We start from the raw sequence: 27,119 nt of genomic DNA on the forward strand, positions 1-27,119 counted from the left end.
ACAGAAAAGAGCTACCACTCTCACCTACCCTTGCTGACAAAATAAAATTAAAAAATATTTCATTTAATAGCTATGTTCACACATGTAATTGATTTGCTCAGTCTGCTTCTCGTGTTCTTGGTGTTGAAATCTTCAGTGTTTGCATCCATTGTTTGAATAAACTGTAGACACCCCTGCTAAGGGCAGGTGTTCTGCACTCTACCTGATGCTTAATAATCTAGGATACCTACAAATTAAAAACATTTTCCTTGTATATACCCCCATTCAAATATAAATAGGGCCAGATTTTCAGTGGGTGTAAAAAGTGTCACTGTAATTGCAGTGAAACTATGTTGATTTACACCAGATGAGGATCTGACTGTATAATTTTGTTGATAATAGTCTGATAGAAAGATCACTGGTTTTAAACAGTATGTTTTTCCTTAGTAGATATGTCAACTGGGGTTTGGTAATCTTTTCTAATAGAAAAGATTTCAGAAAATATCCAAATTTGTAAAAGCAAACTTTAGTGATGTAAGGAAAAAAGTGATTCCATAAATGTCAGAGACAAGGGGTGGGGGGTGAGAACATTTTATTAAACCAACTTCTGTTGGTGAGAAAGAGAATCTTTCAAACTATGTAAATAAGCCGAAGAAGAGCTCTGTGTGGCTCAAAAGCTTGTCTCTCTCACCAACAGAACTTGATCCAGTAAAAGCTATTACCTCACCTACCTTGTCTCTGTAATATCTTGAGACTGACAGGGCTACAACTACACTCCTTAAATGTGGGCAGTTCAGAAGAGATGCTAGGTTTACCTTGAAATATTAATCTATAATTTTTAAAATAATCTCTTCAGTGGCCTTTTAAATAGTGTAAATTCTCTGAGTCACCCTGAATTCTGTGATTAAAACTGGCAAGAAATATTTTATCAGCAATAGTCCTCAAATACATTATGGTTGCACTTTCTGCCATGGTTACTAGCTCAGTGGCTTCAGCTACTTTTCTCCATTAGCTAACTTACAAAGTCTAACAGCGCAAATAGTGATTATAAAAATATACATCAACTTTCCTTTTATGGCCTCTTTTCCCCTACTATGGAACACTCTTTTGAAATCTTAGAAGGAGAGGTCTTCTGCTGAATGTAACTTTTTGCATTGGCTACCCCTCTTTTTGCTCCCCATGTTTCTAACTAAGCTGAAACTAACATGGCTTTTGACTTGTTCCTTGCCTGTCAGAAGAACGATTTTTGCTATAATAATTGTGAAGAAAACATCTCAGCTATTTAGGGGGTGTGAGCAGACACTGCTCAGCTATTCATGAGGTGCTATTGATTCACATAAGGTAGCATGTTCCAATTAGATATATGTGAATCGGGAGGCCACAAAGCACCTTACACAATACCCCTCATCCCTCACTTCAGTCAACATTCTGCACACCAAGCCATGGACAAAAAATGACTGGTGCCCTGCATGGGGCAGGAAAAGGGGTGTAATGCTGCATGAAGGAAGAGCCTGTTGTGCATCCTTTATGTAAAGAAGCTAAGACCAACAGTTTAAATACCTCAATTAACTACTTATTTGTCATATCTACTCTGTGTAGTCAAGTATTATTATTATTCCATTTCATGGATGTGGAAGCTGCAGCAGAGAGTGGTTAAGGCAAATGTTTTCAAATTTAGGTATATAAATTAAGCACCTAAATCCATCTGTAGGCTTCTAAACAAGTAGCTGTATTTTCAGACTTGCTGGACACTTACAGCTCCCATCGATTCACACTGAAAATGAAGAGACTTATTTAGATTTCTAAAGATAGATTTAGATCCCTAACTTTGGCCTATTATTTTCTACTTCAAGAATTCAAGACCTGTTTAAAAGTTAAAACAGAAATCCATGCCCCATTTAACAAAGACATTGCTTTAGCTGTTCCCACTGCTGGTTCTCCATCTTATCTTCACAGCTGCATTGGTGAATAAAGGTAACTTTAAAGCATTCCATTAGAATCCTCACTGGATGTACCTGGCACATTAGGAAACAGGGAAGTGGTAGAATGATAACTTTAGCTTCTTTCATGTCCATGAGATATTAACTTCATTGTTCCTCACTATGGCACAGACTTCAGCTGTGACCTTAGATGGATTAAGTGCCTTGCTTGTGTTTCAGTTTTCCATCTGTAAAATGGAGATAACAATACTTCCATATTTTACAGGGGTGCTATGAGGATAAATTCATTATGATTCTGGGGCTTTGAGATACTCCACTGATGGGCACTATATAAATGCCTCAATAGATTGATCCTGAGTTGAATAAACTCTGAGGCCAAAGGTAAGGTGTTTATAGGAAGTAAACTGTGAGATTGAGGTCAAGGAGTTTGTTATCCTACAATATGGTTATTGACAAGTTACTAGAAAGCAACATCCAGTTATACTGACCTTTCTTTTCCTTTTTGACATTCCTCCCCACTTTCTTTCCCTGTAAACTTCACAGGTGTGGGGGGTGGGGAATTGAGGGGTTTGGGTTTTTTTGCTTCAGCTGAAGTGCATGTAAAACTAAGGTGGCATTGTTGCTGCTAGCAAACAGCTTGAAAATTTTGAGTATTGGCGGGGAGGTGGTGACCTAAAGTAGACTTTCAGTGTAGAGAAACATGCATTTGGATTTAAGGTTCTGGGGTTGGTCCATCTCCATATTGCAACATGGTTGTTCAAGCTAATTGGCCCTGGAATCATTATGGGGATAGTGGTGAGGGTGGAGTAACAGCATAGGAAGTTTAGGGAGGCAGGGTTGTTTTTAAAAAGCTGTCATGTTGATTGCTAGAGTAAGGGTTGAGATGAGGTTTGGATTATTTGATGGGAATGAAAATTCATAGGTAGTTTAGAATTTTACAAACCCCATTTACTGCACTAAATTGACAATCTAGACCTGGCCTCTAAGAGACAAGGGCCCCTTTATTTTAAGAGCCAGGCAAAGTGACTGAAAAAAAATCCCTCACATTTGGATGCCTATGTCCTTCTTCTGCAAAACGCTGATACAATATCCAGCAGTTGAGAGTTTAGTGAGAGAAATTGCTGGGTGCTTAATAATGCCTTTTTCTTTTAACACAAAAGTTCTACATTATTATAATTATCAAACTGTCTGTACCAGCATTTCTTTTGGAGCATGAGACACTATCTATAACAACAACAACAAACAATGTTTCCATAATGCTCAAATCCAATTACATTTGTATCATAGAATTGTAACTAGGAAGTCTTAGTCCAACATTGCTCATTGCTAGTTAGGTCAAATATTTCAGTTTAACACTCTTTTTAAAAAAGGGTAAATTCTGGACCATGAAATAAGACAAGATAACACCTCTATGTTTTTCATATTATTGAAGTGGTTTGTATGGGCAAGATGGGCCCAGTGATAGAATCAGAGGTTTGTGGCTAGTAAAGGTTGAGGCAGAGCTGGTGCGGGAGTCATATTAAACCAGAGGTGGTGCTGCTGATGGGCAAGAAGGGCAACCACAGGCTTGGTGAACAATAGGGTAAATTCCTGGACATGTTAAAGCAGCTCTTTGTCATTTGTCAGATGCCCTATGCAGGCATCTCTGTCTCTCAGGTATCTACATTGGAGGCAATGTGGATCTAGCTAATACAGGCAGAGTGTACCAGGAGACCCCAGTTCTGTTCTGAAATTTGCCATTAACTGGTTGTGTGAGTTGGGGCAATTTCCTTAACCTGTTTGTCCCTCACCTGACCCATTGGAGAGTGCTGATAACAAAATGCTTACCCATCCTTGAAAAGTGCTTTGTAAACAACATACATGAAGTGGTATGGAACTGCTAAGAAGCAGTATTATCCAGGAGTACTTGTGGCACCTTAGAGATTAACAAATTTATTAGAGCATAAGCTTTCGTGAGCTACAGCTCACTTCATCGGATGCATAAGTGAGCTGTAGCTCACGAAAGCTTATGCTCTAATAAATGGCATCCGATGAAGTGAGCTGTAGCTCACGAAAGCTTATGCTCTAATAAATTTGTTAGTCTCTAAGGTGCCACAAGTACTCCTTTTCTTTTTGCGAATACAGACTAACACGGCTGCTACTCTGAAACCTAGTATTATCCAGCTAGCCCTTCCTTTGAGCACTATTACAGACATAGATCCAGATTCTCAACTGGTGTAAATCAGCATAGCTCCATTGACTTCTCTGGAACTATAGGAACTTACAGCAGCTGAGAATCTGGTGCAAACTGTTCATAAAATTAGGGCCATAAAAACAATGCCAGAACTTGGCTTTGGTCACAAAGAACACAAATATGAAGTGCCCCTCTAGTGAAACCAGAAGGAGCTGTACTTAAGATCTCTCAGCTGGAAATAGTTCTGCCATACAGTACATCTCAGTCACACGAAGTACTAGCTGTAAGGGGGGCCAGGTGTCTCTGTGTGCCCCTTTAGGAAGAGATCTCCTCTATTTTAAGCCTAAATAACAGATAAAAGCTTTGACTTTAATTTTAAAAAGTAGCCTTCCATGATATGTTTCTATATTGTAGCCTTTTGGGCTGGATAAATATCTTGAAAAAGTGGAGAAAAGTTAACAGAGGTATTAATTAAATCAGTAGAGACAGTAGCAGCAATTCTTAGTGTTATCAAGCCGTAATATATAAAACACAACACTACCCCTTCCATCTCCATGTTGAAAGTTGCATTTCTCTATAATGACAGGTTGAGAAGTACTCAGCTATTCTGAGTCAGTTGTAGAAACCAGAAGGATAAGACATTAACAAGCTTAAAAGGTATTACCTGTCTAGGTTTACCAGGAGGTTCATGCTGACTGTAGGGGTTTCACATATCTCTTGTACTTTCAAGAGGGAATTAGTTAAAATTGCCATAGTGGAAAGTATTTGATTTAGATTAATCTGGCTTTCCCAACCAGTGGAAACTCATTACTCTGATTGGCTGTTCTACCCATATTGCACTTAATGCTCTAACTATATACTCAGGAAAAATGCCATCAGTTCAAAGCTCTTGATGGATAAACAAAATGGATTATTATGTTTTTCAAGAAATCCTTAAAAGGCCTAGTAGAATAAATATATATATATACAACTGAGAGCTGTACTTCTAGATTCAATCTGGGAATCTGTCAGATTTTACTTTTGTAGATCACTGAATTTCTCCTACCTGACAAAGAAAAGGAGTACTTGTGGCACCTTAGAGACTAACACATTTATTTGAGCATAAGCTTTTGTGAGCTACAGCTCACTTCATTGGATGCATTCGGTGGAAAATACAGGGGGAGATTTATATACACATACAGAGAACATGAAACAATGGGTTTTATCATACATACTGTAAGGAGAGTGATCACTTAAGATGAGCTATTACCAGCAGGAAGGGGCGGGGAGGAGGAAAACCTTTTGTGGTCATAATCAAGGTGGGCCATTTCCAGCAGTTAACAATAACGTCTGAGGAACAGTGTGGGGTGGGGCGGGGGGGGGAGAAATAACATGGGGAAATAGTTTTACTTTATGTAATGACCCATCCACTCCCAGTCTCTATTCAAGCCTAAGTTAATTGTATCCAGTTCGCAAATTAATTCCAATTCAGCAGTCTCTCATTGGAGTCTGTTTTGGAAGTTTTTTTGTTGAAGGATAGCCACTCTCAGGTCTGTAATCGAGTGACCGGAGAGATTGAAGTGTTCTCCGACTGGTTTTTGAATGTTATAATTCTTGACGTCTGATTTGTGTCCATTTATTCTTTTATGTAGAGACTGTCCAGTTTGACCAATGTACATGGCAGAGGGGCATTGCTGGCACATGATGGCATATATCACATGATAGATGCGCAGGTGAATGAGCCTCTGATAGTATGGCTGATGTGATTAGGCCCTATGATGGTGTCCCCTGAATAGACATGTGGACAGAGTTGGCAACGGGCTTTGTTGCAAGGATAGGTTCCTGGGTTAGTGGTTCTGTTGTGTGGTGTGTGGTTGCTGGTGAGTATTTGCTTCAGGTTGGGGGGCTGTCTGTAAGCAAGGACTGGCCTGTCTCCCAAGATCTGTGAGAGTGATGGGTCATCCTTCAGGATAGGTTGTAGATCCTTGATGATGCATTGGAGAGGTTTTAGTTGGGGGCCAAAAGCTTATGCTCAAATAAATTTGTTAGTCTCTAAGGTGCCACAAGTACTCCTTTTCTTTTTGCGAATACAGACTAACACGGCTGAATCCTACCGGACAGTGAGAGATTAAATGCTGTTCTTTTAACTAAAAAGTAGTTTGTTCTGCTATCCTCCTTCAGATGAAGTGTTTCTTCTATGTACCTAGTCTGACTGCACAAGACTGGATGGCTTGTCCATTGAATGCACTGTTAATCAAAGCAGTATGCATTTGCACATCTAACATAAATTTTAAACTATAAAGGGATCAGATGAATATGGCAAATATTTCCCTGCTCAGATTCTCATGGACATCAATGGGAAAATTTGTTCTTACTGGAAAATCAAAATATTTGAAGTCATGAACCACTGTGTAGTTGTGGGGATAGAACTGTGCTCTCAGTTGTGGTTGGAAACACGTGCCAATCAGCCAAGCTTAATGAAAATCATGTGTGTGTTTATTTTAATGAGCCCTAGCTCTTCAGTTATGCAACAAGCTAAATTTGGGCCTACAATAAAAAAAATGTACCTTTTATTCTCTGGATTCTGAGTAGGACCCCATTCCCTATAATCTTAGGTGAACAGGCATATTTGGAGAATAGGCATATCACAGTACTAGAGACTGAAGTGAGCAAAGGTACCTGATGTCCTTTTTTCTTTTCCTGATTTAATCACTTTCATATAGAAAAGTCAGCAGACAGTGAACTCAGTGAGATGATTTTTAGCAACTATGGCAGGATTAAAAACAGATCAGTGCAACTGTGACATTACAAACCAATAATTCTCCCCAAGTATATGTTTGAGAACCCTGGTGTTAATTTTTTAATACCAGAATAACCTACAATCCAGTGATTCAGAAGCAGATGATTTGATGGAGAAAGTCACATTTTAAAAACTGCTATCAGAAATATCATGTGGAGTCTTGACCTGACTCAATTAGAGCTCTGCCCTTTTGTTTCTCAGGGACATATTATTCAACATTTATAAAGACAGTGGCTTGGATAAATGAAGGGGGGGGGGGGTGGGGAAGCACTATTGTTTACTCAGCAGGAAGCATTCTGTGCAAATGGTTAGATAACTCTTTCATACACACACGCTTGACAAAATCTACTGGTGGTGCTGTACCTAACCATAATTACATAGTTTAAATACAAGAAATGAAGTTGCGTGTTCTTGAATTCTTGTGCAACAACAGAGCCCATTTTTAGTGGTTTATACACATGTACTTAGCAGTTTAATTTCCTCTGTGGCTAAGTTTAATTTTGGCCCGATGATTTTGTTTAATGACAAGCAAGATTTTACTGACATCAGTTAGGTTCCAGCATCAGTTTTAGCTCTGTACTGCCCTCTGCTGTTTTAGGAATAGCTCACTCAGTTCAATTCAACATCAAAGCACCAGAACTGCACATTGTAATCTGGCTGTATGGAAGTTGTCTGAGAGAAGGCAGTGGGCGGAAGTAACTCCTTTAAAGTCATATTTATGGAGGATTTCCCTGTTTTTAATTCCCAAACCACCCAAAATGAAATATATTCCTATGCTGTTTTTTCCCCTAGAACTCCCAGATACTACTCATTACCGTATCAGCCTAGAAACAGGCACTTTATTTCAATTATATACTACATGGTGTCCCTATATACAATCCATAAAGATGAAGAAAATAATGTTGTGAAAAGCAGAATCCATCATGCCCAAAGCAATATGATTACTCATGACGTTCTTTATTCGTGTGAAATCTAATTTAGGAGTTATATCATATGTTACTTAAAGATATCATTTAACAGGGGAAACAAATCCATCAGTTGCAAGTGAGTTACAATTTCTCTTACAGCATAACATTCTGACCACCACGTCTTGCCTGGGAGGCTAATTTACTGACAAGACACTGGCCTATTCTCTGATTTCAAAGGTTCATTCTTCTGGGTGGCTCACAGATCAACCTCCAGAAGTGTCCTTGTATCAGATGACATTTATATGTCACTTTTAATCCAAAGTAATCCAGAGTGCTGGGCAGACTTTACAAACAGATTTTTTGTGAAAGGGTGAAATCCTGGCCCTATGGAATTCAATGGCATAACTCCTTTTGCCTTCCATGGAGCCAGGATTTTACCTCAAATACTGACTTCACCAATCACTGAAATGCAGCCACTTCTGGAATGAAAGGCAACACACAGTGCACTGCTTCACATCAGTTCAGTATAGGATGAAAAGACAAATATCCAGCTGAAATTGCAGGATGAATTTTAAACAGGCAGAATGGAACGAGCCAATTGGAGTTTAGTCATGAATATCAGACCCTAAAACTTAAGAAATTACAACTGGCATCACATTGACCAATAGGCCTGTAAACCTGACAGGAAATGAAAGATTAACTTGAATCATCATATTCTGTCTAGGGCCAGACTGTGTCCCTCCAATCTACTCAAAGAGAGGGCCCTATGAATATGGATCTCACTTCTCCCATGCGCAAGCAGACCATCTATTCCAGTGACACCATGCCCCCAACTTCCTAGGATCCCATGGAGGATTCTCCATAACATTGGGAAGGACAGAGATTGGGTGAGAGCAAGTTTGGTGGAGGAGAGTGACACACATTGTCCACACCACTACCCGACCCAGCCCTGTAGAGAAAGGCAGGGTAGCCCAGAGTAGTATTCCCTTCCCTGTAGGTCCCCGCATGGCATCTACACTGGCAGCAAGCAATATGAAAGAGATGCATCAAGGTGCAGTGTGGATAGAATGGCCTTGACCTTTTGGATATCCATGAGATATGGGGCAGACCCATGGCCTTTTCCACAGGGCCACAAACACTGCCCTCATGAGTAGGGGAGGCAGGTTTGTGTAATTTTTGTTGTTGCTGTACACACACACACACACACACACACACACACCTGCCTCAGGCTCTGAGAGGGAGTTTGGGTGTGGGAGGGGTGCGGGTTCTGGGAGGGAGTTTGGGTGCTGGGTGCGGGCTCTGGGCAGGGGGTTGAGGTGCAGGAGGAGGTGTGGCTCTGGGAGGGAGTTTGGGTGCGGGCTCTGGGCTGGGGCAAGGGGTTGGAGTGCGGGGAAGGGTGCAGGAGAAGGGTGCAGCACTTATCTCGGGTGGCTCCTGAAAGCGACCCACACACTCCTCTGGCAGCGGCTCCTAGGCAGGAGAGTCGGGGGGGTCTCTGTGCACTGCTGCCATCAGGCACCGCCCCTGCATCTCCCATCTGCCACAGTTCCCAGCCAATGGGAGCTGCGGAGTCGGTGTTTGGGCAGCTCCTGGAGACATATACCCTGGGGGCCACAGGGACGTGCTGGCCATTTCCGGGAGTCATAGAATCATAGAATCATAGAATATCAGGGTTGGAAGGGACCCCAGAAGGTCATCTAGTCCAAACCCCCTGCTCAAAGCAGGACCAAGTCCCAGTTAAATCATCCTAGCCAGGGCTTTGTCAAGCCTGACCTTAAAAACCTCTAAGGAAGGAGATTCTACCACCTCCCTAGGTAACGCATTCCAGTGTTTCACCACCCTCTTAGTGAAAAAGTTTTTCCTAATATCCAATCTAAACCTCCCCCATTGCAACTTGAGACCATTACTCCTCGTTCTGTCATCTGCTACCATTGAGAACAGTCTAGAGCCATCCTCTTTGAAACCCCCTTTCAGGTAGTTGAAAGCAGCTATCAAATCCCCCCTCATTCTTCTCTTCTGCAGACTAAACAATCCCAGCTCCCTCAGCCTCTCCTCATAAGTCATGTGCTCTAGACCCCTAATCATTTTTGTTGCCCTTCGCTGTACTCTTTCCAATTTATCCACATCCTTCTTGTAGTGTGGGGCCCAAAACTGGACACAGTACTCCAGATGAGGCCTCACCAGTGTCGAATAGAGGGGAACGATCACGTCCCTCGATCTGCTCGCTATGCCCCTACTTATACATCCCAAAATGCCATTGGCCTTCTTGGCAACAAGGGCACACTGCTGACTCATATCCAGCTTCTCGTCCACTGTCACCCCTAGGTCCTTTTCCGCAGAACTGCTGCCGAGCCATTCGGTCCCTAGTCTGTAGCGGTGCATTGGATTCTTCCATCCTAAGTGCAGGACCCTGCACTTATCCTTATTGAACCTCATTAGATTTCTTTTGGCCCAATCTTCCAATTTGTCTAGGTCCTTCTGTATCCTATCCCTCCCCTCCAGCGTATCTACCACTCCTCCCAGTTTAGTATCATCCGCAAATTTGCTGAGAGTGCAATCCACACCATCCTCCAGATCATTTATGAAGATATTGAACAAAACGGGCCCCAGGACCGACCCCTGGGGCACTCCACTTGACACCGGCTGCCAACTAGACATGGAGCCATTGATCACTACCCGTTGAGCCCGACAATCTAGCCAGCTTTCTACCCACCTTATAGTGCATTCATCCAGCCCATACTTCCTTAACTTGCTGACAAGAATGCTGTGGGAGACCGTGTCAAAAGCTTTGCTAAAGTCAAGAAACAATACATCCACTGCTTTCCCTTCATCCACAGAACCAGTAATCTCATCATAAAAGGCGATTAGATTAGTCAGGCATGACCTTCCCTTGGTGAATCCATGCTGACTGTTCCTGATCACTTTCCTCTCCTCTAAGTGCTTCAGGATTGATTCTTTGAGGACCTGCTCCATGATTTTTCCAGGGACTGAGGTGAGGCTGACCGGCCTGTAGTTCCCAGGATCCTCCTTCTTCCCTTTTTTAAAGATGGGCACTACATTAGCCTTTTTCCAGTCATCCGGGACTTCCCCCGTTCGCCACGAGTTTTCAAAGATAATGGCCAAGGGCTCTGCAATCACAGCCGCCAATTCCCTCAGCACTCTCGGATGCAATTCGTCCGGCCCCATGGACTTGTGCACGTCCAGCTTTTCTAAATAGTCCCTAACCACCTCTATCTCTACAGAGGGCTGGCCATCTCTTCCCCATTTTGTGATGCCCAGCACAGCAGTCTGGGAGCTGACCTTGTTAGTGAAAACAGAGGCAAAAAAAGCATTGAGTACATTAGCTTTTTCCACATCCTCTGTCACTAGCTTGCCTCCCTCATTCAGTAAGGGGCCCACACTTTCCTTGGCTTTCTTCTTGTTGCCAACATACCTGAAGAAACCCTTCTTGTTACTCTTGACATCTCTTGCTAGCTGCAGCTCCAGGTGCGATTTGGCCCTCCTGATATCTTTCCTACATGCCCGAGCAATATTTTTATACTCTTCCCTGGACATATGTCCAACCTTCCACTTCTTGTAAGCTTCTTTTTTATGTTTAAGATCCGCTAAGATTTCACCATTAAGCCAAGCTGGTCGCCTGCCATATTTACTATTCTTTCGACTCATCGGGATGGTTTGTCCCTGTAACCTCAACAGGGATTCCTTGAAATACAGCCAGCTCTCCTGGACTCCCTTCCCTTTCATGTTAGTCCCCCAGGGGATCCTGGCCATCTGTTCCCTGAGGGAGTCAAAGTCTGCTTTCCTGAAGTCCAGGGTCCGTATCCTGCTGCTTACCTTTCTTCCCTGCGTCAGGATCCTGAACTCAACCAACTCATGGTCACTGCCTCCCAGATTCCCATCCACTTTTGCTTCCCCCACTAATTCTACCCGGTTTGTGAGCAGCAGGTCAAGAAAAGCGCTCCCCCTAGTTGGCTCCCCTAGCACTTGCACCAGGAAATTGTCCCCTACGCTTTCCAAAAACTTCCTGGATTGTCTATGCACCGCTGTATTGCTCTCCCAGCAGATATCAGGAAAATTAAAGTCACCCATGAGAATCAGGGCATGCGATCTAGTAGCTTCCGTGAGTTGCCGGAAGAAAGCCTCATCCACCTCATCCCCCTGGTCCGGTGGTCTATAGCAGACTCCCACCATGACATCACTCTTGTTGCACACACTTCTAAACTTAATCCAGAGACACTCAGGTTTTTCCACAGTTTCGTACCGGAGCTCTGAGCAGTCATATTGCTCCCTTACATACAGTGCTACTCCCCCACCTTTTCTGCCCTGCCTGTCCTTCCTGAACAGTTTATAACCATCCATGACTGTACTCCAGTCATGTGAGTTATCCCACCAAGTCTCTGTTATTCCAGTGTCACGGAGCGAGGGCGGGCAGGAAGCCACCTTAGCCTTGCTGCACTGCCAGTTGTGGTGGCAGTGGCAGCCGTGGCCCCCAGACCCTTTAAAATCACCTGGGAGTGGCAGGCATGGCTGGGAGACGCTCCAGGGAAGGCACGCAGGGGCGGCAGGCAGGGCCAGAGGAGAGACCTGACCCCAAACATTGAAGGAGCTGGGCCCCCAGGTTCTGAATATTCCTGGAGCACAAACAGCATGGGCCCATATAACTCACCACCCCTGCTTGTGAGGGAATGATGGAGTGGAGAAGGGGGCAAGGGAGAAGAGAATCTCTTCAGACTTCTCCTCACCCTTGACCTGCTGTCATGGTAAGAGGTGAGCTGGCCTTCATTAAGGGGCAAAATCATTCTCTCCCATTGAAATGAATGATTCAGTTCTCATCTGGCAAAAATTTTCAAACTTATGCAGCAAAACTGACATATTTTCTCATCACACAGAATGCAGACATTACCAATGAGATTGTATGTTGCTGCATGTATCAAATTTTTCATAGAGTCTAAACACTAAATATATTCTCATAAGACTAATACCTATTTTGAGCAAAACTAGCATACAGGGAACTAGCATATACCTGGTCTCCAGCTATGAGGTTGTCAGTTCTAATGCCTGCAGCCGGGGCAAGAGCTGGCATCTGGCCTGCCAGCATCACACTCACTTCCTCAGTTCTCTGTCTAGGAAATTGATTCATGGTTCAGCTCACCTATGTTTGAGTTGAACATCCCAAGGTACAACAGTCTTAGGTATCCTTACATGACTAACGAAATCATGGCAGAACAATGGGGAGGAGTCAAGGTCCAGAACAGGTTTCTGCCCACTTCTCTTCAACAGTTACGTTGACTCAGTATCTAAGGAAGCAACATGCGGAGAGACCAGCACAGATGGGCAGGTTTTGGAAGTCCTGCTCCTCTATTGTAAGGGACAGCAGATGGTAGAAATCCAACAATACGGTAAAATCAGCAATGAGGGTCTGCCTTGTATGTGGCAGAGCCATTGAAGAAAGACCATGGAAATAAAATATCATCTACTTCCAGTTGCTGCACCACCATGGGAGCAGAATGAGAAGGTAGAGTTATTAGAAGAATATTGAAGTGTGTTGCGAGGAACAATGAACAGAAAGGTAAACAAGATGGCCATGACTGAAGGAGACCAACCAACACAAAATCTGCTCTGAGAGCTATCCCATGGGTTAGTTTTGTGCCTATGGGGAAAGTGCTATGCAAGGCATGATTTCATTAGCAAAACAAAACCCAAGGGCCTCTTTAATGTGATTACAGAAATGCACAGGGCACATCCCTTGCACTCATATACCTAGCGCTGAATCCTTTTTCAGCCACTGGTTGTAATCATGAGAGAAGTGAGAACTCCACTGCAGAGCAGCTTTGAAAGTGATCTATACTGGAAACGTATGTACCTTGCTCAAGGGTGTGGCAAATCCACACCCCTTGGAGACAGTGTTATGTCGACGGGGGGTGGGGGGAGGCTTGTCCCGTTGACATAGCTACTACCCTGGGGAGGTGGATTACCTAATGCTAATGTGAGAAATTCTCCCGTCGGCATCAATAGCATCTTTAATAAGTGCTGCCATTACAGTGCTGCAGCAGCACAGCTGCACTTGTGCAAGTGTAGACAAGCCCCATGTAACTTGACTGGGAAAGCAGGTCATTCAGTCACTACTGTAAAGTTATTTGTAGGTCTATCTAGCTGTAAACTCCTTTTCTGCCCACTTTCCTTTCAGGATCCATTCTAAGATAGCGTAGCTGTTTCTCTTGCTGCCAAATGTCCATGTAGCAGCACTTAGTTAGTTTAACATACCTAGCCAATCTGTTTTTTTTTATAGGCACAAAATCCAAATATAAAATATTTTAAACAGAACATGTTGATAAAAAGCCATTTACTCAGCTGTGCTAATTTACAGTGGCACATTATCAACCAGGATTTCAGATGTGTGACTCCTATTGACTTCAACTGGAGTCACTCAAAACCTTCTTGGAAAAACTGTAAAGTGTGTTACAAGTATCTTAGAACTAGTGGTTACCAACATTTTCCGGCAACTAAAACACTATATCAAGCAGCGCCTCACCCTTTCTTTAATTTGTGCACTGTCTGAGTTATATGGATTTGGGGCTGTTCCCAATCCCCAGACTAATAAACTCCCTATCCAGTCTCAGAGTTTGGAGCAGCCCAAGATCCCTTGTGGGTCATGGCACAAACAGTTGAATGGGAGGTTGCAGTAGCATTACACTGCAGTCCATCACAGAAACTTGGAGCAGGGAGGAACCTAGAGAACTTATTACCAGCCAAAAGCACATGCACTGGCAGCAGGGAACAGCTAGGGTAAGGACTATTCCTTTTGATACATTTTCCTTTCTTCTTCATTGACTGGATTTGAAAGGGAACACAGGATCCTGATTCAGCTAAGCCTCAAAGTGGAGTAAACTGAGAAGAGTGAGTCTGGGTGCTGTGGCAGGAAACACCTCTCACATGCTCAGGTTTGGAAATCTGACAGCTGGATCTCTCTTCACAAAGAGAGCCACGCCAAGCTTTTTTGTGTTTGTAATCATATTGGAAGTCAACTAATCCTAGTGACAGGTGGTAACCTTTAAATGAGCCTAACACATTATTTCTCTCCCCCTTATTCTCCTACCCCCCCCCACCCCGAAACCTCACCTATGACTTCTGGTCAGTAACAGCACTAAATTTAAGGAAACTGTGTACAGTAATCAGAGTGGTATTTCTGCTTCCCCACATAAGCAGCTTTTCTGACTCCCCTCTAGATTTCTACCAGATCATGTCATATCAAGCCATGTTTGATGTGACCTGACAAGACATGATATAATTCAACCCAATCAATATCCAAAACAAAAAATCCTTGTAGATCTATCTATAACACTGGGTATTTGGGTAGTAAATAGCAATTACCCAACATACATTTATTGCTGGTAACAATATACAGTATCAGGCACTTCCTGATTTTTCCCACAGAATGTGGTATTGTTTATCCTTCCCGCTCCATGATGGATCCAAAAAAGCAAGCAATTTGTTCCAGGCACAACTTTACTACAAATTCTTATTGTTCGGTTGTATTTGAGCTTCCATTGTCTGCATCACATGGTACCTTACATTTGCAACAGACACTGCATAGCTCTGAAAGAGACCACCATTACCAATAATGGTCTGTGACTTCAGATATGGGTGAGGAATGGAATGTCATTATAACCGCATTCAAAGATATTTCAATCAATACTGATTGCTGCCTCTTTCTAAAGGAAGAATCATTTACTGAGTATATTGGGTAGTGCTGGGAATCACACCCAATGTAATTTTCCACTTCTCACCACCACCCACCACCTCCACCCTGCCATGATAACAGTGCACATACTCTCCTTGTTGTATTCTGGCTTCGCCATTCCTTAGCTTAAAGTATCTGAAAAATTAGATTTTATTTTTACTCTAAAATAGTGAACTGGATACACACTGGTTTTTTGTTTGTTTGTTTATTTGTTTGTTTGTTTTTTTTAAAACCTCATTAAAACAATTTAAATGGGATTAGGGTTTGTGGAAGTACCAGAATAACAGATTGACCAACTTCTAATCAAAGAACAGGTACAAAATAATCGTCTGCTATGCAAGCTTCCCCAGCCCTGACCTGCCAATGTGCCTCAGTCCCTATTAGGGGCACCACTCATTATAATGGGTTTCAGAGCAGCAGCTCTGTTAGTCTGTATCCACAAAAAGAAAAGGAGTACTGATGATTGAATGCATCCGATGAAGTGAGCTGTATCTCATGAAAGCTTATGCTCAAATAAATTTGTTAGTCTCTAAGGTGCCACAAGTACTCCTTTTCTTTTTACTCATTATAATGACATGTTTATTATCCAGACCCTCTGCTTCTACTTCTGTACCCTGCTTGCACTTGGGGGCCAACTGAGATGATGGTTTTGGGAATGCAGACAATGCCACCAGGAACTGGACTGAAATCACCAGAGAGTCATCAGATGACAAGGACCTTCAGTCCGTTCCAAAATGAGACTGGTAATTACAAAATGAAAGGGCCCATATTCCATTGTCAGTCATCATCACAGCCACACAGTCATATTTACACAGCAAAAATAGGTTTGTAGTAAATGTACTCCAGATTCATCTATTCAACATGAAATGGCACCAAAAATGAAATTTTCTGTACCAATCAACAACTGAGATCCACCAAGTCTGAGAAATCCTTAATTTTGATCATTGCTTTTCTGGATAGTATATCTAAAAGAAAGAAAATAAGAGTGATTTTTTTCATATATATATATATATATATGAAAAAAATCACTCTTATTTTTATATATATATATATGTCTGTCAAGTGATTAAAAAAATTAATTGTGATTAATTGCACTGTTAATAGAATACCATTTATTTAAATATTTCTGGATGTTTTCTACTTTTTCAAATATATTGATTTAAATTACAGCACAGAATACAAAGTGTACAGTGGTCACTTTATATTTATTTTTGATTACAAGTATTTGCACTGTAAAAAAAAATTGTGTTTTTCAATTCACCCAATACAAGTACTGTAGTGCAATCTCTTTATCATGAAAGTTGAACTTATGAATGTAGAATTATGTACAAAAAAACTGCATTCAAAAATAAAACAATGTAAAATTTTAGAGCCTGCTAGTCCACTCAGTCCTACTTCTTATTCAGCCAATCGCTCAAACAAGTTTGTTTACATTTGCAGGAGATAATGCTTCCCTCTTCTTGTTTACAATATCACCTGAAAGTGAGACCAGGTATTCTCATAGCACTCCTGTAGCCGGCGTAGCAAGATGTTTATTTTCCAGATGCGCTAAAGATTCATATGTCCCTTGATGCTTCAACCACCATTCTAGGGGACATGCATCCATGCTGGTGATGGGTTCTGCTCGATAACAGTCCAAAGCAGTGCGAATCGATACATGCTCGGTTTCATTATCTGAATCAGATGCCACCAGCAGAAGGTTGATTTTCTTTTTTCTTTTTTTTGTGGTTCAGGTTCTGTAGTTTCCACATGGGAGTACTGCTCTTTTAAGACTTCTGAAAGCATACTCTACACCTCATCCCTCTCAGATTTTGGAAGGCACTTCAGGTACTTAAACCTTGCGTGAAATGCTGTAGCTATCTTTAGAAATCTCACATTGGTACCTTCTTTGCGTTTTGTCAAATCTGCAGTGAAAGTGTTCTTAAAATGAACAACGTTGTGGATCATCATCCAAGACGGCTATAACATGAAATATATGGCAAAATGCGGGTAAAACAGAGCTGGGGACATGCATTTCTCCCCCAAGGAGTTCAGTCACAAATTTAATGAATACATTTTTTTAACGAGTCATCAGCATGGAAGCATGTGTTCTGGAATGGTGGCCGAAGCATGAAGGGGCATACAAATGTTTAGTATATCTGGCATGTATAAACCTTGCAATGCCAGCTACAAAAGTGCCATGCAAATGCCCATTCTCACTTTCTGGTGACATTTTAAATAAGAAGTGGGCAACATTATCTCCTGTAAATGTAAACAAACTTGTTTGTCTTAGTGATTGGTTGAACAAGAAGTAGAACTGAGTGGACTTGTAGGCTCTAAAATTTTACATTGTTTTATTTTTGAATGCAGTTATGTAGGAAACAAAAAATATATACATTTGTAAGTTGCACTTTCATGATAAAGAGATTTCACTACAGTACTTGTATTGAAGTGGATTGAAAAATACTATTTTTTTGTTTATCATTTTTATAGTACAAATATTTGTAATAACAAATTATACATTGATTTCAATTACAACACAGAATACAATATATATGAAAATATAGAAAAACATCCAAAATATTTAATATATTTCAATTGGTATTCTAATGTTTACAGTGTAATTAAAATCATGATTTATCGCAATGAATTTTTTTGAGTTAATCATGTGAGTTAACTGATCAATCGACAGCCCTAATATATTTATAAGCTTTTGGCCCAATCCTGCGTTCCTTGTGCACTCAAATTTTCCATGAAACAAAATTGAGATCTGGCTTTGTCTATTTATAACACTTCTGGGGAAAAGAGAAGAGAATGAGAAGCATTATAACTTAACTGGATTTAGGTGGCAGACCTGATCACCAACCTGAGAGAAAATTGGCCATGCCCAGTTCACTTTGTAACCCGTTTATCTCTCACACAAAAGAAACTGAAACATTAACAAAAAGCAACAGTCTTGCTCTTCAGCTAGGATTGTGAGGCCCTCCCTCCAATAGATTAATGTGAGGAATCTCTCTACAGGAGGTCCCCAATGCACTTCTGCTCTCTCACAGCCTTCTGCTATATAACAGAGTCCTTTCTGACTCCTAGCTTCTCTTGTGGCTACTGGGGCCTGACTTTATATCCCCTGCATGGGACTCATCAGCCCCTATCACCAGCTGGGTCAGATGATTCCCAGCACCTGCCTGCTAGGCTCCTTTAAGAACAGGGCCACCTGGTCCCTGCCCCAACTGCCCCTTAAAGGCACAGAGCACCTTGTTATATTGGGTAATTTTCTTTTAAATATCTGAAAGCAGGGTTGAGGCAGCTCAGATCAGAGCATATGTCTCCAGCTCTTGCCAGGTTGCAGAATTTTCTAGTACTCCTTCTCTGGTATTTTGAAATTTTAAATGTATTTAGTTTTCATTTTATTAAAAATTAAAGAAGTTTTGTTTTAAAATGTAAGTAGCTTTATAAGCACTTAAAATATTTTAACTGTTTAAAAAGATGGTCTGTTTTAGTTTTCCCACTATTGTGATAAAAGGCCAGAGGCTGTATTTCTTGAACACTAAAATCTGCCATTAGTGTCATTATTAGTGCCTTTCCCTTCCTGCTCTGCAAACTCTGTCCTCACACTATGAAAAGTCCAAACTCAACCTTCTCCTAGGATTTGGCAAGGAGAGACCATGAAAGCCAGATCAAACCTTCTCACCACATTTGGCTGCTCCTCAGATTCCTCCTTCAGGACAGGTCAGCCCATACCCTATATCCTCTGTCCTCAAAAAGCCATTCCCAGCTTCCTTAAGTGTGTGCATGTGGGGGAGCAGGTGGTAAATGAATGAGACACATGCCTTAACGAGTCACTAAAACTAATACAACCCTTTCCCAGAAAGATCAATATATGTCAACTAAGTGCGGTGTTTCAAGAAAACACTGCAAGTCAATTTCAGTCTTTTAATTTAAAATGAAAACTTAACATAACTAAAAGATCAAAATACTAGCAGCCAGAGAGAGCCATATTCCTAGAATCTTCTGGAACCTGACAAGGTCTGGAGATATATGCCCTGATCTAGGCTGCCTCTGAAACATCAACCCTGCCTTCAGAGATTTAAAAAGAAATTACCCAATTAAAATGTAATGACTCTCCAACCTTCCCAGGCTGTAAATGAAAGCAGACATATTTACAATCAGAGACTATAATAAAATTTTATCCAGTTATATCAAATCAGCAGGGCTAAATTAGCCAGCAACTTCCTGATTAGGTGCTGCATGTGTGTGTGTTGGATGATTTATGATAAGATCAGTTAGAACTATCAAGGGAAATTTTAAGATACCCTTCCAGAGAGGAAAAGGGTGGAGGAGAGTGATATTGAGGTTTCAGGAAGACAGTTGCCAGTTGTTTTGGAGTGAACAAAAGTAAAGAAAGAATAAATTTATCAAAGAGTTGATATGATGTATACAGGCAAACGTAGAGCCATAAACACTTAGAAAGGAGGAAAAGTTCATTTTGCAATGAGTAGTTTTGTTGTGCTAGGGTTTGTAGTCACCATTTAATTATCCTCACACAGGGATTTCCCTTTTAAAAGGAATGTTATTAATGCTCATGAAGGTTGAAGGACTGTGTAAGCACTGCAAAGTGGAGTCCCTTATTCATCCAAAGGTCAAAGATGAGGGTAGGCAGGTGGTCCAATTACTCCAGGAAAAAACAAAAACCCCTCTCCCATACTGTCTTGCCAACTACTTCAGGAAAAATGGTAAATGGACATTTAACTTAGAGATTGTATAAAAGAAGTTTTAAGCCTTTTGTTTCTGAAGAGAGCAGGATTACGATTTGGAATGAATACAGTGTGGTCTCCATCCAAAACACAAATCATTGCTTTCAGGGTACTGCTCAAAGGGAATGGAGGACTCTTCACTCAGCCAAGAGAGCAACAGCATTTCAAAGAGGAGATCTGACCAGGGTTTTCTTTGTCACAGAGCCACAGTAAGGATCATGGGCCATAGGGCAGAATTTCAACTAGAAGAAGACCTTTCATAGGCTTCTTGTACATATTTTTTACTTCTTTGTGGAATGGGTGCAGTCCTCCACCCATGAGTATCTCTGTTCTTTTGTATTTATTCCAGAAGTCTCAGCTCTTTCTGTTCCTCCAGCCACTCACTGTTTTACCGCCCCCCCCCATGTGTGTTCTAGCTCCCATACCACCGTGAAACTTCTCAGTTGACTGCTTGAACCCATGGGGTGAGACACGTTCCGGAAAAGGCTTTCCATGTTGTTAATGCCTCCTTGTGCTGTAATCCTGCAAAGGAAGTATTTTTACAGGGTAATAATGCATGGCAGTCTTCATCTTCTCTAAAATATGGACGAGGAATGGTTTCCAGTGATTGAGTACAAATGAAAAAGCTCTTACACTGTCTCCCCCAAAGAGAGAGGATTGTCCTCTCAGGCCATCATTACAGCATAGTAAACAAACAAGCAACCAACCACTCTTCACCAAATACAACTTATGAAGAAAACTGCATATACTATGGAGAGACCATTCATTATCTAGACACTTTGCAGTTGCAGTACCTTTTTTCTTTGAAGGAACTCATTATTATGTTAAGCAAAGGGGCATCCCCACCTCTCCTTCACTTGGGATCCCTTGTATATCTGAGACGCTACTAAATCTACAAGACAAATGCATATTGCCAAGCAACAAATTTCTAGCCTGCATGCACTAACAGCAGGGCTGATTTCTTGCCCAGCCAAGATAACTGGCTTACCTACATGAGGTGGTGATTGACTACCCTTGACTTGTGATCCATGTGGAGGAAATATAGTAATTATGGTCTGTGACTAGAATTAAATATTGGAAACTGAGTCCTTGTCTAGATTGAGCTTTCCCGGGTGATTTTTTTTAATTAAAAGGTATTGAGATATATCAAAAAGTGCACTGTCTTAGCTTATGCTGGCATATGCTCCTCAATTTGAATCGAGGTGTAACAAAGGCACTGAAACAGTAGGGAAGCAGAAAAATTTTAAAATAAATGAGAGCCAGATAGTCAGCCCAGGCTTCATGCTACTTCTGTGGTGCAAGGGGGACTTAAAGCTACCATAAAGGCACATCTGGGGAATTTTCCTCTCCTAGGGGAATCCCGTAGTGATGCAAGACATCATAGTCAACTCTACATCAGGGACTTCTAAGGGACCATTACAGGCAGCCTGATGTAGAGCAGATCTGTGGCTGCTATAACTTGCACTGGACTCCAAACCAATCCTCTGCCACCACGATGAGGGAATGAAGAAGCAATGAGATGCTTACCTACACCTCCCAGTGCATGAAACAGAGCTCTGCTGCACCTGGAGATCCAGCCCAAAATGGCTCACAAGTTTAGTACTATGATGTTATTGACATGAACTGTGACCATATAGATCATTGTTGCAAGCAAGGTCCTATAATTGCACCAAATCTTGTACAAAGAAATTTAAGTAAGGTGTCTATGGAAAGGTTGTAATTTGCTGGTTATGATTATGCTGTCTGTATGTGTGTATCCAGTGTTGTTGTAGCTGAGTCGGTTCCAGTATATTAGAGAGACAAGTTGAGTGAGGTAATAACTTTTATTGGTCCAGCTTCTGTTGGTGGGGAAGACAAGCTTTCAAGCATATACAGAGCTGAAGAAGACAACTGTGTAAGCTCAAAAGCTCGTCTCTCCTTCACCAACAGATGTTGGTCCAGTAAAAGATCTTGTGTCTAATTACTTAAGTATAGCACTCTTAAATATCCAAAAGAAACAATGGAAGTACTGAAAGATATTCACTCTTAAAAACACCCCACTGATAACTTTCAAGAAGTTATCCAGCATTTTTCTATGACAAACAGTAGGGGCCCACTTCTGTAAGGTGCTGGGTGTTCTAAAATTCCACTAACACCATTGGGAGTTTGTCTGGCAATAGCTCAAAAGACTTGGCTCTGGATGATTTAAATAGATTTGACTACCTCCTCCACAGTATAACAGGTATCTTTTACACATTCATCTCTCTCTCTCTGTCTTTTTGTGGGTAGTAATTCTAAGTACATGATTACTTTCAGAAATGATATAGTCCATGTGAAACCAGTCAAAAAACGGAATTACTTGCATCAATTTCAGCAAATTTTTGTCTTAAGAGAATTTCTTAATTTACAGAAAAAATTGGAATCAAGAAATTCTTTACTAGACACATTTTAGACTTCAGGACTCTTAATGATGCTCTAAAATGTATCTGCATTTGTATTCTTTATTGAGGACTGAAATATTGTATGTAATTTAACTGAAACAATAAAAAAAGAGTGTGATATTATTATGTTTGTGTCCTAGATGCACATGCCTTCATTGTTTATATATTCATCTCTATTAGGTATTTTTAGTAACAATCACCATAGTATCTAGGAGGCATTCTAAATCCTGCATATTAATATTGTTTTGATATGTTAGATGTATACACATGTATATCCTGAATACCTATGTGATTATACTATGTTTGGTTCTTCACTGTACAGAGATGCCTATTTTGAATAACAGTGGAATAATCTGATATTTGGTTCCCAGATGCATCTGTATTCATAGCCAAAATAGCAAGTACTCATATAATAATTCTGCCTTTGGTTCTCTAACAGGACAGGCATGTCTATCCCAAATACTTGTTATCTACCTGCCCACACTTGCATGCTCTCAGCACAATTTTCCTACATGCCCTTATCTGCCCTGCTCAGGTAAAAGTTGGAAAGAATGCAGCTGTATAAAGCAATGGCTAGCACATTTCTTATGGATACAATTTATGGAGTAAGGTATCTACTTTTAGCATGACTATTGTTAAACCTGGAGATCAAGCAAAGTGACACTGAGTATATTGCTTTATCAATTGGATTCGTTCGAGTGAAAAATGCTGATCATGCCATGTCTATCCCTTGGGTGCAGAAACACTACTTCACTACTTGAACGGTCGATACATAAAAGTCAAATTCATTATAATTTGTAGCTTTTTTTCTTGAAGAAGAACGCAGTTCTCAGTACATCAATATCAACTCTTAAATCCACATTGGATGGAGAGAGTACAGCACAGTAATTCAATCTCTTTACACTTAATATGTTCAGGAAGGGAGAATGAAAACAGCCTCTTGTAAAATGATGGAAAAAACAGGATGCAATCATTCTGATGGAGCTGTGCAAAGGAGTCATTTTACACCATTCGTTACCATGGCAACAAAATATAGTGAGCCCCATGCATCTAGCAGGTGACATTTTAGCTAAGAAATTGCTTCTTTGGTATTTTTTCTGTCTATGAAAAACAATGTTACCAGCATTTTCACTTGTCATCTACTATAGGGCAACATATTCCTGCTGACAGGCCCATAATGGAAAAATAGAGCAGTTAAATAGTATTAGTCTAACTTTTAGGATACATGCTAATCTGCTCTTTAAAGAGACTTCAGACATTTTCAAACACCCTGAAGGCTTGAATGACTGGAAATTTCTGCATGCATTTGTATAGATGAGCAGGCAGATATGTTTAATGGAAATGTAAAAAAAATAAAATAAAATTCAGTCTTTTTGATTTAGCTAAAACCAGGACGTTTCTTTTGCAGATAAACATACTACTATATTCCTATATGGCCACACACAAATAGCCATGTATAAGACATATCAAACAGAATGCTGTATGTATTTTTGTTAAAGTGAACCTGTCAGATATTTTTGGCACCTATGCATTAGGTCAAATTCTGCCTTCGTATTCACATATATGGTTCTTCTTGAACTCAAATGTAAAGAGATAGAATTACTATGCTGCACTTTGCCTGAAGAAGTTTAAGAGTTTATATTGAATTCAATGGAATCTATGCCTGAGCCTCTTTTAAAACCTGGTCTTTTAAAATTTGAGTGGACTTTAAACCATTTTGAGGTTAAATCTTCAAGAAGTGACATAATATATTATGGAATTATATATCTAATGGGAGAGTGGCTGAATATTCCAATATGAAATCTATATGAAGTGCTAGATGTTTTATTCAAATCTGGGTGTAGCAGAGTTGCCATTTACTGAGCACTCATATCCCCGCCCCAACCAGGAATCGCTTTGCAGGAACCCAGTCCCTGGTAGCCGCCTCTTGCAAGGCCCTTAAGAACTCATAGAATCTCTCTTACGGCTTGCAGCAACCCCACCCAGGGCTGGATTAATATCAGAAATGGTTCAAACAATCCTCAGGGTCCCAAATTAAACTTCATAACCATAACACAAGAGTTCATACTCAGTGCAGGTTCTCCTGTCACACATGGATCTCTTCCTCTGTCTCAGTCTGCTCCACCCAAAACCACCAGTCCCACGATGACTAGATCTGAGCCCTGTGGCCTGGCTATCTTCTCCTGTCAGTCACATCCTACTCCTACGTCTGTTTTGACAGGCTACTCCCCAAACCGACCTGGTCGGTGTCTCAAGGCTTAGGCTCCTAACCACCACTAGTATCAGGTTCTTCCCTGCATGACCCTTTCTTACTTCATACAGTTTCCCTAAGCTTCCTATTTCAGTGCACCCACCTTTACAGGGAATTACCTGATCCAACTCAGGTGTGCCTCTTTAGTAATCAGGGTTGGCTGGCACCAGGGCCACCAGGCCTTAAGGCACACAGTTACAGTTACACTGAAGTTTGGCTCATTTCTCTTCCTGGAATGTTTTAAAAGCAACCAACAAAGGAAAAGCTGTGTGTGTGCAGATTTGCATCATGTCTGTGCAGAGATCATAGACCAGATCTTTCAGTAGGTGTAATTTTTGCATTGTTCTATTGATTTCAATGGGACCATGCTGATTTAAACAGCTGAGAATCTGGCCCTATGTCCCATCTCCTGTGAATAAAGTTTATGAAATGTGTGTAGAGGGAGAGGAGAGATGGGATGAAATGGAATGGTAACATCCAGTGGTAGATCAGAAGGATGAAGAGATGCACGATGACAGATAAAGTAAGGTGATAAAAACAAGCCGAGGACAAAGTAAACACTCATTTAAGAGGTAAGGAAAGCATGCAAGTGACACACTGGAGAATGAAGTGAAATCTAGGGAAAATAAACAAGGCAGGAATTGAAAAAGAATGTTTGGCTACAATGGTAGTAACAAGGAGAATAGGGAAAGCAAGATCTATGATACAAAATAACCATTATTAGTTACTGAACACAACCTCACTAGTGGAGTCTTGGTTATGATATGGAGGATTAGAGAAAGGTCAGCACAATACATAGCACACAGAGAGAGAAGGAGCCATCCACTTCAGCAGCAAAACAAAGAAGTGGAATTATACAGAAGTACAGGGAAAAGCAGGTTCAAGGTTAAATATGGATACAGTAGAGAGAAGGATGAAGAATGACACACCAGTAGGAAATGAGGTCATACGTTCATGCAATAGGAAACTAAAGTAGCAGATCTTCACAAGTTTTGAAGAGATTAAGATAATAGGAGACATTATAATGGATTGGCGTGCACACTATTTCCCTGCACTGAATGGACTCAAACCTTGAGTGTTTATCAGTGTGAGATTATTTCCGCCCCCTTTGGCTAGGCCAACTCTATAACACACACTACCTCTAAGGCGTCTGAAAGTCTAGTGCTTTTGGAGCCGATACTTAGTTTTTTTCCCTCTGTCATGTCTGTGCAGTTTAGCTGATGACCATATGTACTGTATATGTCAACAAATTGCTACAGATTAATAACTAACAGTCAGATTTAGCTCCACTGAAACTCTAACATCCTACATGTAATTTAAGGGAAGTATGTAATGCATTGACTTCTGTCTATGTGTAACACTGATTTTCACAGAATAGATTCAGAATTCCTCAAGAGTTTATCAAGTTATGATAATCTTCCTCCATCTCTAATAGATAGATAGAATAAGTACACTTTGGATTAGATAGCCTCTTTCATCCAAGGATCTCAAATAACTATACTAAGACTGGTAGCATTATTGTTATCATTTTACAGATTTTGGTAAAATGAGCAACAAAGAGGCTAATGACTTGCCAAAAGACAATGTAAATCAAGTTTTTCAGTGTTGTAGCTGTGTTCATCTCAAGATATGAAATTGACAAGGTAGGGGAGATAATATATTTTATTGGACCAACTTCTGTTGATGGAAGGGACAAGCTTTTAAGCTACACAGAGCTCTTCCTCAAATCTGGAGAAGATAACCATAGTGTCTGAGCTAAACACAAATTAGGACAGATTGTTAAACATAAGGGGTTCACACATGCTGTAGGAGACCAGTTGAAATAAAGTGAGCAATTAAGGATTAGCAGGCAGTAATGATCCATAAAGCCAGTGTATCTGTAAAGTCCATGGCTTTTAGTATCCAGCAGAATTATGAATTTACCAAGGCTCATCTTTTGAAGGCGTTATGCAGGTTCCCTCTGAGGACAAGGACTGAGAGGTCAGCTATGGAGTAATTGCTTTGTGAAAAGTGTTGGCCCCGTGGATGATATGGTGGTTTTGTCTTTTATAATTCTTAATTCAAGGGCATAGTGACTGTAGGACACATATGTCCTGCTTCTTTGTCTCCAGCTCTAACTTCTAGACCATACACTTTATATGGTCTCTACAATGTGTATAATATAAGAAAAAATGCTGCAAAAATGTTAATCTTTT

Source organism: Dermochelys coriacea, chromosome 5, assembly GCF_009764565.3.
Source record: "Dermochelys coriacea isolate rDerCor1 chromosome 5, rDerCor1.pri.v4, whole genome shotgun sequence".
NCBI classification, from domain to species: domain Eukaryota; kingdom Metazoa; phylum Chordata; order Testudines; family Dermochelyidae; genus Dermochelys; species Dermochelys coriacea.